Here is an 11,397-nt window from a genome sequence, read left to right as displayed (position 1 = left end):
AGTTGATCTGGGTGGCAGTACAGACTATGGCAGTTTAGAAAATGTATCAGGTGGTTCTAATATGCAGTATGATTGAGAATGGCTTATAATTGAGAGTGCTAACCAAGAAGAAAGGCTGTGAAGAAGTGGATTGGTTCTGTACAAACAAGGAGTAAACTTACTTGGATATGCCTAAAAACATTTCTGGAAAGTTCTTTGATTCTATGACTATAAAACAATGACCTTAGTGACTTTAAAGTGTTAATTTCTAAAGCACTAAAGGACACAAAGATGACCTCATACTAAATAGACTCAAGAGATTAAACACCTCCACGGTTCATACTGTTTTGTTGCTGAAGTACTTACCTCAATTTACGTTTTTAAACCCTTTAATGAATAAAATATTTATGTCTTGATAACTCACTAGCATAATGGTAACTCCCATATAATAATTTACAACTGCACGTGGCTGGGATCCTGCGTTGCTCTGCCGTAGGCTGGCAGCTACAGCTCCGACTCGACCCCTAGCCCGGGAACCTCCATGTGCCGCAGGAGCGGCCCAAGAAATGGCAAAAAGCCAAAAAAAAAAGGGAGTTCCCGTCGTGGCGCAGTGGTTAACGAATCCGACTAGGAACCATGAGGTTGCGGGTTTGGTCCCTGCCCTTGCTCAGTGGGTTAACGATGTGGCGTTGCCGTGAGCTGTGGTGTAGGTCGCAGCCGCAGCCGCACTGCTGTGGCTCTGGCGTAGGCCATTGGCTACAGCTCCGATTCGACCCCTAGCCTGGGAACCTCCATATGCCATGGGAGCAGCCCAAGAAATAGCAAAAAGACAAAAAAAGAAAAAAAAAACTGCTGTTATGATGACATTTAGTTTGTCTCATAAAGTGTTCTTCTTTGTTCTCCCAAAATAAGCAGTCAGTGCCTATGCTGTTTTCTCTAATCACTTCAATATCTGATTCACCTAAGATGAATGAATTTCTAGGAAAACGGCAGTGATAAGGCATCTTTCCCAAACAAATTATAAAAGCTTTAGAGTTAGTGGATGTAACCCATGACGCATAACATTCATGAATTCTACACCTTCCACAAGGAAACCATGAACTTTGAAAATAACTATTTTCTTGCATAAAACTACCACCACATATCTATAGCAGAACTGTTCACAACAGCCAAAAGTTGGAAATAACCCAACTGTCCATCAACAGATGAAGAAGAGATAAACAAACCGTAATGTATTCTCATGATAGAATATTACTCAGCCACAAAAAGGAATGAAGTACTGATACATACAACATGGATGAACCTTGAAAACATTATGCTAAGTGAACAAAAGTTCACATATTGATTATATAGTTCCATTTATATACAACATCCAGAGGAGGTAAATCCATAGCAGAGACAGTAAGTGGATTAGTGGTTTTCTAGAGACTACAGGTTAGGGGGAGTAATGAGTGACTGCTTAATGAGTACAGGCTCTCCTTTTAGGGTGATCTGGATAGTGCTGATGATCACACAGCACTGTGAATGTATGAAAAGCCAGTGAACCACATGCTTTAAAATGGTTAATTTTAATGTTATGTGATTTCACCCTAATACAAGACCATTTTACCAAAAATTGGCACAACTCCAAAAAACACACTGGCATCTGTACGTCTTTAGATTACCATAAAATGCACAAAAATAAAACATGCATTTTTACTTTTGAAATAATTATAAACAGGAAACTGCAAAGGTGCTATATAAAGGAAGACACATGTACTCTTCAATAGTTTCATCATCATTTACCTTACATAATTATTATATTATACTCAGGAATTAGATAATAGGACAATGTGCATGTATAGTTCTATATCAATTTTTAATTGTGATATTCATTTTATTGTGACAGTCTGGAATCAAACCTTCAATATCTCCAAAGTCTGCTCATATTTCTCTCCTCCAGGTGGGACAATCTCTATGGTCCAATTTACACAGTCATCCCAGAGCTAAACTTTTCTGAAAGCAAGTCTGCTGGACTTTTTCCATTTTATTATATGTACAGATTCATATAACCACCACCACAATCAATAAATAGAAATATTCCACCATCACAAATATCTCCCTCATACTATTCCTTTATAGTTGTACTCACATTCTCTCCTCAACACCATCCCTAACCTTTGGAATGCACTAACTTGTCTTTCCACCTCCATACCTCTGTCATCAAAGAATGTTACATAAAGGGAATTATGTAGTATGTGGTCTCTTGAGATTGGGTTTTTTCCATTCATTGTAATGTCCTTGATACTCAACCAAGTTGTTGTGTGTGCATTCCTTACTATTACTGAGTAATATTCCATGGTATGGATATACCAGAGTTTGTTTAACCATCATCTATCAAGGGATAGTGTGGTCGTTTCTGGTTTGGGGCTATTACAAATAAAGCTTCTGTGAACAATTATGTACAGGTTTTTTACATAAACTTCCAATAAATGCCCAGGAAAGTGATGATTACTGGATTGTATGATAAAGGTATGTTCAGTGATTTGGGGTTTTTTTTTTTGCTTTTTAGATCCGTACCTGTGGTATGTGGCATATGGAAGTTCCCAGGCTAGAGGTCAAATTGGAGCTACAACTGCCAGCCTATGCCACAACCACAGCAACACAAGATTCGAGCCATGTCTGCGACCTATACCACAGCTCACAGCAAGGCTGGATCCTTAACCCACTGAGCAGGGCCAGGGATCAAACCCACATTCTCATGGATCCTAGTCAGGTTCATTACCGCTGAGCCACAACAGGAACTCCTTTTTTTTTTTAAAGAAACTGCCAAAATGTTTTTGAATGTCTATACCATTATATATTCCCAACAGCAATACATGAGAGATTCGTTTTCTCCACATCCTTCCCAAATGCTGATTTAGAATTGTCACTATTTCTTATTTCAGCTGATCTAAAGAAGTGTGGAAAAATATCTCACCATCATCTAAATTTGCATTTTCCTAATGGCTAGTTATATTAAACACCTTTTTATGTACTTATTTACCATAATATATGCTTATCAGTGAAATTTCTCTTCATGTCGTTGCTCATTTTCATTTTCTAATGGGATTTGCTCTTTTTAATCGATTTTTTGAAAATCCTTTACATATTTTACATGAGTCTTGTGTCAGATCTATGGTTTGCAAATGTTTTCTCCCCATGTGTAACTTGTCTTTTAATTTTCTTAAGGTCTTCATAGAGCAAAAGCTTCTAATTTTGATAAAGTCTAAATTACTTTTTTTTTTTTTTGGTTTCTAGAGCATACCTGTGGCATATGGAAGGTCCCTGGCTGAGGGCACAGTGAGAGCTACAGCTGCTGGCCACAGCCACAGCCACAGCCACATAAGATCCAAGCTGCATCTGCGACCTACACCACAGCCCACAGCAACACCGGATCCTTAACCCACTGAGCAAGACCTGGGATGAACCCCCATCCTCATGGGTACTAGTCAGGCTTGTTACCACTGAGCCACAACAGAAACTTCCTAATTTATCATTTTTTAATGAATCATACTTTTGGTGTCTTCTTTAATAAATCTGGCTGTACTTGTCTGGGTTTATTTCTAAGTTCTTTATTCTCTCCAGTTGATCTCTGTGCCTCTCCTTTCACCCATACCACCAAAGTCTTGGTTTCTGCAATGTATCATCATTCTCGAACTCAGGTAGAATGATTCATCCCACTTTATTCTTCTCTTTAAAAACTGTTTAAGGCATTCTAGTTCCTTTGCTTTTCCACATAATTTTAGAAAAATTTCATCTAAATCTATAAAAAATCTGAGATATTTATAGGCTCTGTATGTTAATGTGTGGAGAACTGACATGTTTACAATACTTTACTACATTGAGTCTTTCAATCCATGGATATGGCTTGTTTCTGTTTAGATCTGTGATTTCTTTCATCAGTGTTTTATAATTTTTAGCATACAAGTACAGTGTGTTTTATTAAATTTACACCTATTTAATTTTCAAGTGAATATAAATGGTATTTTGGTTTCTGCATCTTCATTGTTAGCACATAGAAACATAACCAATTTAATGTTTATTTTACATCCTTTTAACTCCTGAACTCACTTACTAGTTCTAGAGGTTTTTTGGTAGATGCCTTGGATTTTCTACATACACTATCATGTCATCTGCAAACAGGGACATTTTATTTCTTCCTTTCTAATTTATATGTCTTCTATTTCCCTTTCTTGTTTTATTTCCCTGGCTTGAACTTCTCTACAATCTCTTCTAGAAAACAGAAGAGGAGGGGTACTTCTCAATTAATTCCATGAAGCCCTGATAGAGAAACAAGACAAACACAGTACAAAAATGAAAACTACAGACAAATACAACTCATGAATATACAAGCAAAAATTCTTAACAAAACATTAGAAAATAAAATCCAGAAACTTAAAAAAAGAATTACACTTTATGAACAAGTGAAGTTTATTTCAAGGATACAAGAGTGGTTCAATATTTGAAAATCCACCACTGTAATACACCATAGTAATAGGCTAAAGAAGAACAATCTGACCACATTAATTGATACAAAAAAGGCATTTGAGGAGTTCCCATTGTGGTGCAGCAGAAAACAAATCCGACTAGTACCTATGAGATGCGAGTTTGATCACTGGCCTCCCTCAGTGGGTTGGAGATCCAACATTGCCATGAGCTACAGTATAGGTTGCAGATCCGGCTCAGATCCCAAGTTGCTATGGCTGTGGTGTAGGCTGGCAGCTGTAGCTCCGATTTGACCCCAGCCTGGGAACTTCCATATGCCACAGGTGAGGCCCTAAAAAGCAAAAAAAAAAAAAAAAAAGTTATTCCTTTCACTTCACTCATGGTAAAAACTCTCAGAAAACCAGAAATAGAGTGAATCATCCTCAAGAAGATAGTTGTAAAAGCAGTAAACTATAGATCAAATTAGATCAACTGAGGTGTGTTATTCCCTGCTATGAATAAGGCACTATTATAAGGGCTGAGGACTCACTATATCACTATACACATGTTAAAATACAGTAAATTCCATTGCTTAATACACAGTGAGTAAAGTCCATCAGAAAAAAAGTAGTTTTTAAATTCTATGGTGAATCCATGTGGATACTGGCTCAAAATTATTTCATCCTTTAATTTGGAAAGTCTACATTAGAAACAAGGTAGGATCCATGTGTTTCAACGCTTACCCTTTCTTTCATCCATTCACTCAACAAATATCTATTGAGGCTGTACCATATCATAGGCACTGCTCTAGATGTTTCAGGTCAAGCAAAAAAAAGGTAGATGAAATTTCTTGACACAACAGTGCTCACATTCTGATTAAGGGACATAGAAAAATCAAACTAAATTATTAATATATACCCAACTGTATATTATATGGTGATTAGTGTTACTAAAAATTAATAGAAAAGTAAGAGACGGAATACTATGGTGGACTTAAACAGGCTACTCAGGAAATATCTCACTGAGAAGATGATATATGAGCAAGTATTTAATAAGTATGCCAGGCAAAATAATGCTCCTCCTCAAAGATATCCAGATCCTAATCCCTAGGATCTTAAATGTGTTACCTTACAATGCAAAAGGGACTTTGCAGGAGTTCCTGCTACTGCACAGTGGGTTAAGGATCCAATGTTGTCTCTGCACTGTCTGAGGTTTGACCCCTTGCCCTGCACATTGGGTTAAGAATCCGGTGTTGCACAGCTGAGGTGTAGGTTTCAGATGCAGCTCGGATAATTCCTGGCCTGGGAACTTCCATATGCTACAGGTGTGGCAAAAAAGGGACTTTGCAGATATTAATAAGGTTACCAACCTTGAGATGATGAGATTATTCAAGTAAGCCCAATATAATCACACTGGGTCCTTCAAATCAAAAGCACATTTCCCAGTCATAGAGATATGTGACTATGGAAGAAGAATCAGAGAGATGCAGTCTTTTTTGCTTTTAAGGTGGAGAAAAAATACCACAAGCCAATGAATGTGGGTGACCTTTAGAAGCTGGAAAAAAGAAATGAATTTGCCTCTACAGCCTCCTAACATATCTTGATTTTAGCCTAGTAAGATCTGTGTCCAACTTGTGACCTACAAAAGTACAAGATAATAAATTTGTGTTGCTTTAAACCACTAAGTTTATGGTTATTTATTACAGCAGCAATGGAAAACTAATACAGTGAGGGACTGTCTTACATATAATCAAGGAGCAGTGGGGAGGCCAGTGAGTCTGGAGAAGGGCAATATTAGAAAATTAGGTCAGAGTAGAAGGGTGTAGGTAAACGATTCTGAAAGGCTTTGGTAGCAAGTGGAGCAACACTGGTTTTTATTCTGAGATGGGAAGACATTGTGAATTTTTAAACAGAGGAATGTGATCTATCTTACACCTTAAAGGGATAGCTGTTCTGTGGACCAGCAGGGAGAAAAGCCTAGAGCCCAGTGAGGAGATTCTTTCAATGACTCAAATGATGCTGGCTTCAATGAGGGCAGTGGCTATGGAGATGAAAAGTGGACAGTTAAATATGAAAATGAGGCCAAAAGGATTTCCTGGTGGCTTGAATACTGGGTGTGAGAGATGGCTCAAGGTTTTGACTTAAGCAAATGGAAAGTTAAGTTTTGTTAACTGAGAAGAAAAAAACTATGAACAGACTTAGAAAATAGAAAGAAAAGGGGCTTAGTTTCAGACATGTTAAATTTGAGATACTTATTGAAGTGACAGCTAGTAAGTACTGGATATATGAGTCTAGAGTTAGGGGAATGATCCATAATGGAAATATAAATCTGGGTATCATCAAGGAGACTGGAGAGTTTAGGTGGTATTGGAAGCTGTGAGAGTAGAGGCAATCACCAAGGTAGTGAGTGGGTAGGGAAAAGAAAAGATCTAAGGACTGGACTCTGAGGGGTCCTAGTGTCAAGAGATTGGGAATATGAGTAGGAATCAGCAAAGGAGCCTGAAGAGAAGAAGTAGTCAGTGAAGTATGAAAAAAACAGAAAATATGTGTGCTGGAAACCAAGTGAAGTATGTTTCAAGGAATAGGGTGATCAATGATAAATGCAGCTTTTAGATCGAGTAATATGAGGACTAATAATTGACCAGTGGTTTAAGCAACATGAAGGTGACAGATGCCCTTGAAAACAGCAGTTTCTGAATAGTAGGAATGCGAAGTGCTGATTGATGCAGAGTTGATATAAGAAAGACTGGAAAGTGAGGAACTGGCACTATTAGTAAATGACAGTAACCTTCTCAAGGGGGTTTGCTGCAGATGGCTACATCAGTCTCAGAGAAGGAAGAACTCTTAACAGTATTCAAAAAGGTTTTGCACTGCATTTTCTACTAATGCTACAGGAAAATTAGAACACAAGATTTAGACTGCCATCTATGCTACCTTGGACATGTCAAATGTATAGATATTGGTTTTGGTCTTATTTTTATACCTTGTTATACCAGCAGAGTTACTAAAACAATATCTTTGTACTTGCCAATAAATGACCCTAAACTTTCTCGCACAAACAAGCAAGCTTTACTCTAAGAAGACTTGCTGCCAAAACATAAGTCTAACTATACATATATATGAATGCAATATAACCCCTTTACTTGGCTTGATAAGACTTTTTAAAGTACATTACTTTTCTCTTTTATGATTAAAAACTTCATAGTTTCCTATTAAAGGGAGCAGAGACTAGCCACAGGAGATTTATGCTTAGAGAGGTATATGCTTTTTGTTTCATTTTCCCCCCCTAAGTATTGTGGATATTTCCCCCTTTGACCATTTGTAGGAGACCTCCTGAGTAGTATGAAATGATTTGGCAATGTATTTAGAAATAAAAAGAAAATCCCTGTTGTTTGAGGATTTTCTAGCAATAATATCTGGAGAATTACTTTTCTTCTAGGTTTACACATGGCTTTTCCTTAAATTATTTCCTTTATATAGGAAATAACTGTACCTCCTCCCCATTTCTTTTATTCAAAAATATTTATGAGTAACTAAAAGGTTATTTTACCTGAAGAAGCATGATAAAAGGGAAATATAATTGAACTTGGAATTTCAGAAAAACTGGCTTCAAAAAATATCCTCAAATAACTACACAAATTTAGTATCTGAATAAGATGACATCTCAAATCAGTGGGCAAAGAATTTTTAAATATTAAGTGCTAGGACAATTAAACTGTGTATCCACCTGGAAAAAGATAAAGTTGGCTTCATACTTCACACTATAAAATAAGATAAACTCCATATCAATTTAAGTTTTACATTAAAATAATTAGAAGAAAAACATATCTTTAGTTTAAAGAAAGCCTTGCTAACTTAATATCTAGAATCATTAAAAATTTTTTTAAATCAATCATTTTGACTATCAAAAAGTATAGTCTTCATATCCTATTAAAAAGAAACAAGGAGCAAAATCAATGAATGACAGAAAAAAATAATTGCAATTCATAGCATAAAAGGCAACTGTCAAAACAACCTTAAGAAGGAAAAACAGAGCTGGACACTTCATATGCCCAGACTTCACACTATACTACAAAGCTACAGTCATCAAAAAGTATGGTACTGGCACAAACAAGACACTTAGATCAATGGAAAAAACAGAGAACCTACATATTAACTAACATAACTATAGCCAATTAATCTGTGATAAATGAGGCAAGAATATACAATGGGGGAAAGATAGTCTGTTTAGTAAGTGGTACTCATAAACCAGAGAGCTGCATGTAAAAGAATGAAATTAGAGTATTTTCTCACATCGTAAACAAAAAAAACTCAGAATGGATTAAAAACCATAAACCATATACTGCTAGAAGAAAACATAGGCAGAACACTCTTTGACCTCAATCAATCAATTTTTTTTTTTTTGGATCTGTCTCCTCAGGCAAAGGAAACAAAAGCAAAAATAACTGGGACTTAGTTAAACCAAAAACTTTTGCACAGCAAAAGAAACCATCAACAAAATGATAAGATGAGCTAGTGAATGGAAGAAAATACTTGCAAAATGATATGACCAACAAGGGGTTAATATCCAAAATATATAAACAGTTCATACAATGCAACATCAAAATAACAAACAAAAACCTTGATTAAAAAATGGGCAGCAGAGTTCCCTTATGGCTCAGTGGGTTACAAACCCAATTAGTATCCAAGAAGATGCAGGTTCAATCCCTGGCCCAATGCAGTGGGTTAAGGATCCAGCACTGCCATGAGCTGTGGAGTAGGTGGCAAATGCAGCTCAGATCCCATGATGGTGTGATGGTGTGCCTCTGGTATAGGCTGGTAGCTGCAGCTCAGATCCAACCTCTAGCCTGGGAACTTCCATATGCTGCACATGTGGCCCTAAAAAAAAAAAAAAAAAAAAGGAAACTTACTTACTTAAAAATAAAAAATTGGCATATGACCTGAATAGACAAATTTCCAAAGACACACAGATGGCCAATCAGCACATGAAATAATATTCAAAACTGCTAATCATCAGAGAAATGCAAAATCAAAACCACAATGAGATTTTACCTCACACTGGTCAGAATGGCTATCATTAAAACAAACAAACAAACAAAAACACCATAAATAGGAGTTCCTTGGTGGCTCAGCTTTGTCACTGCTGTGGCTTGGATCACTGCTGTGCCATGAGTTCGATCCCTGGCTTGGGAACTTCCACATGCTGCAGGCATGGCCAAAAAAAGCAAAAAGACCACAAATAACAAATGCTGGTGAGGGATGTGAAGAAAAGGGAACACTTGTACTCTTTTGGTGGGAATGTAAATTGGTGTGGCTACTGTAGAAAATAGCATGGAAATAGTTCCTCAAAAAAACTAACAATTTATCATCCAGAAACTCCATTCCTGGGTACATATCTGAAGGAAAACACTAATTCAAAAAGATACATGAACATCAATGTTTGCTGCAGCATAGCAAACTATCATATATAAAATAAATAAGCCAAAGAATATATGTATGGTATAAGAACTATAGCCAATATTTTACAATAACTTTAAAAGGAATATAAACTATAAAAATTTTGAATCACTATGTTATATACCTAAAACTATTGTGATACTATAAATCAACCATACATCAATAAAAATTTAAATAAAAAAGAAGTTTCCAAAAAAAGAAAATGCATATTAAAACTACATCAAGCAATCAGTCCAAACAATCATAATGGCATAAACTCAAAAGCTACAGAATAACAATTTTTAGGCAAGCTTATGGGGAAACTGACCGTCTTATACATTACAGGTGAAAATTAAAAAATAGTACAATTCCTATGAAGAGAAATTTGGCAATATTGATTGATTTTTTTATTATTTTTATTTTAATTTTTTAATTTTTTTATTGTTATTTCCTCGATATAATTTTTTTTCTACTTTACACCATGGTGACCCAGTTACATATACATATATACATTCTTTTTTTCTCACATTATCATGCTCCATCATAAGTGACCAGACATAGTTCCCAGTGCTACACAGCAGGATCTCATAGCTATTTCATTCCCAAGGCAAAAGTCTGCATCTATTAACCCCAAGCTCCCAATCCGTCCCACTCCCTCCCTCTCCCCCCCTTGGCAACCACAAATCTATTCTTCAAGTCTGTGATTTTCTTTTCTGAGTAAAGGTAAACAAAATTGACAAACCTCTGGCTAGACTCACCAAGAAGAGAAGAGAAAAAAACCCAAATAAACAAAATAAGAAATGAAAAAGGGTAAGTCACAACAGATACAGCAGAAATACAAAAAAACCATGAAAGAATACTATGAACAATTGTACGCTAACAAATTTGACAACCTAGAAGAAATGGACAACTTTGTAGAGACTTAAAGACTGCCAAAACTGAATCACGAAGAAATAGATCAACTGAACAGACCAATCAGTAGAAATGAAATTGAATATGTCATAAACACTCCCTACAAATAAAAGTCCAGCACATGATGGCTTCACAGGTGAATTCTACCAAACATACAAAGAGGATGTGCTGGCCATCCTCCTTAAACTTTGTCAAAAGGTTGAAGAAAAAGGAACACTCCCAAAGACACCCCATGATGCCACCAACACCCTAATTCCAAAACCAGACAAAGATACCACCAAAAAAGAAAACTATCGGTCAATATCTTTAATGAATATAGATCCAAAAATCTCAACAAAATCTTAGCCAACCGAATCCATAACATAAAAAAAAGATCATGCACCACGACTAAGTAGGATTCATCCTAGGTGCACAAGGATGGTTCAACATACACAAATCAATCAACATCATACACCACATTAACAAAATAAAACTAAAAAACCACAAGATCACCTCAATAGATACAGAGAAAGCATTTGACAAAGTACAACATCCATTTATGATCAAAACTCTTACCAAAGTAGGTATAGAGGGAACATTCCCGAACATAATCAAAGCCATTAATGACAAACCCACAGCAAATATA

The sequence above is a fragment of the Phacochoerus africanus genome, chromosome 6 (assembly GCF_016906955.1).
Source record: "Phacochoerus africanus isolate WHEZ1 chromosome 6, ROS_Pafr_v1, whole genome shotgun sequence".
Taxonomy (NCBI): domain Eukaryota; kingdom Metazoa; phylum Chordata; class Mammalia; order Artiodactyla; family Suidae; genus Phacochoerus; species Phacochoerus africanus.
The sequence above is the reverse complement of the archived record's forward strand: the minus strand, read 5'-3'. Positions refer to the sequence as shown.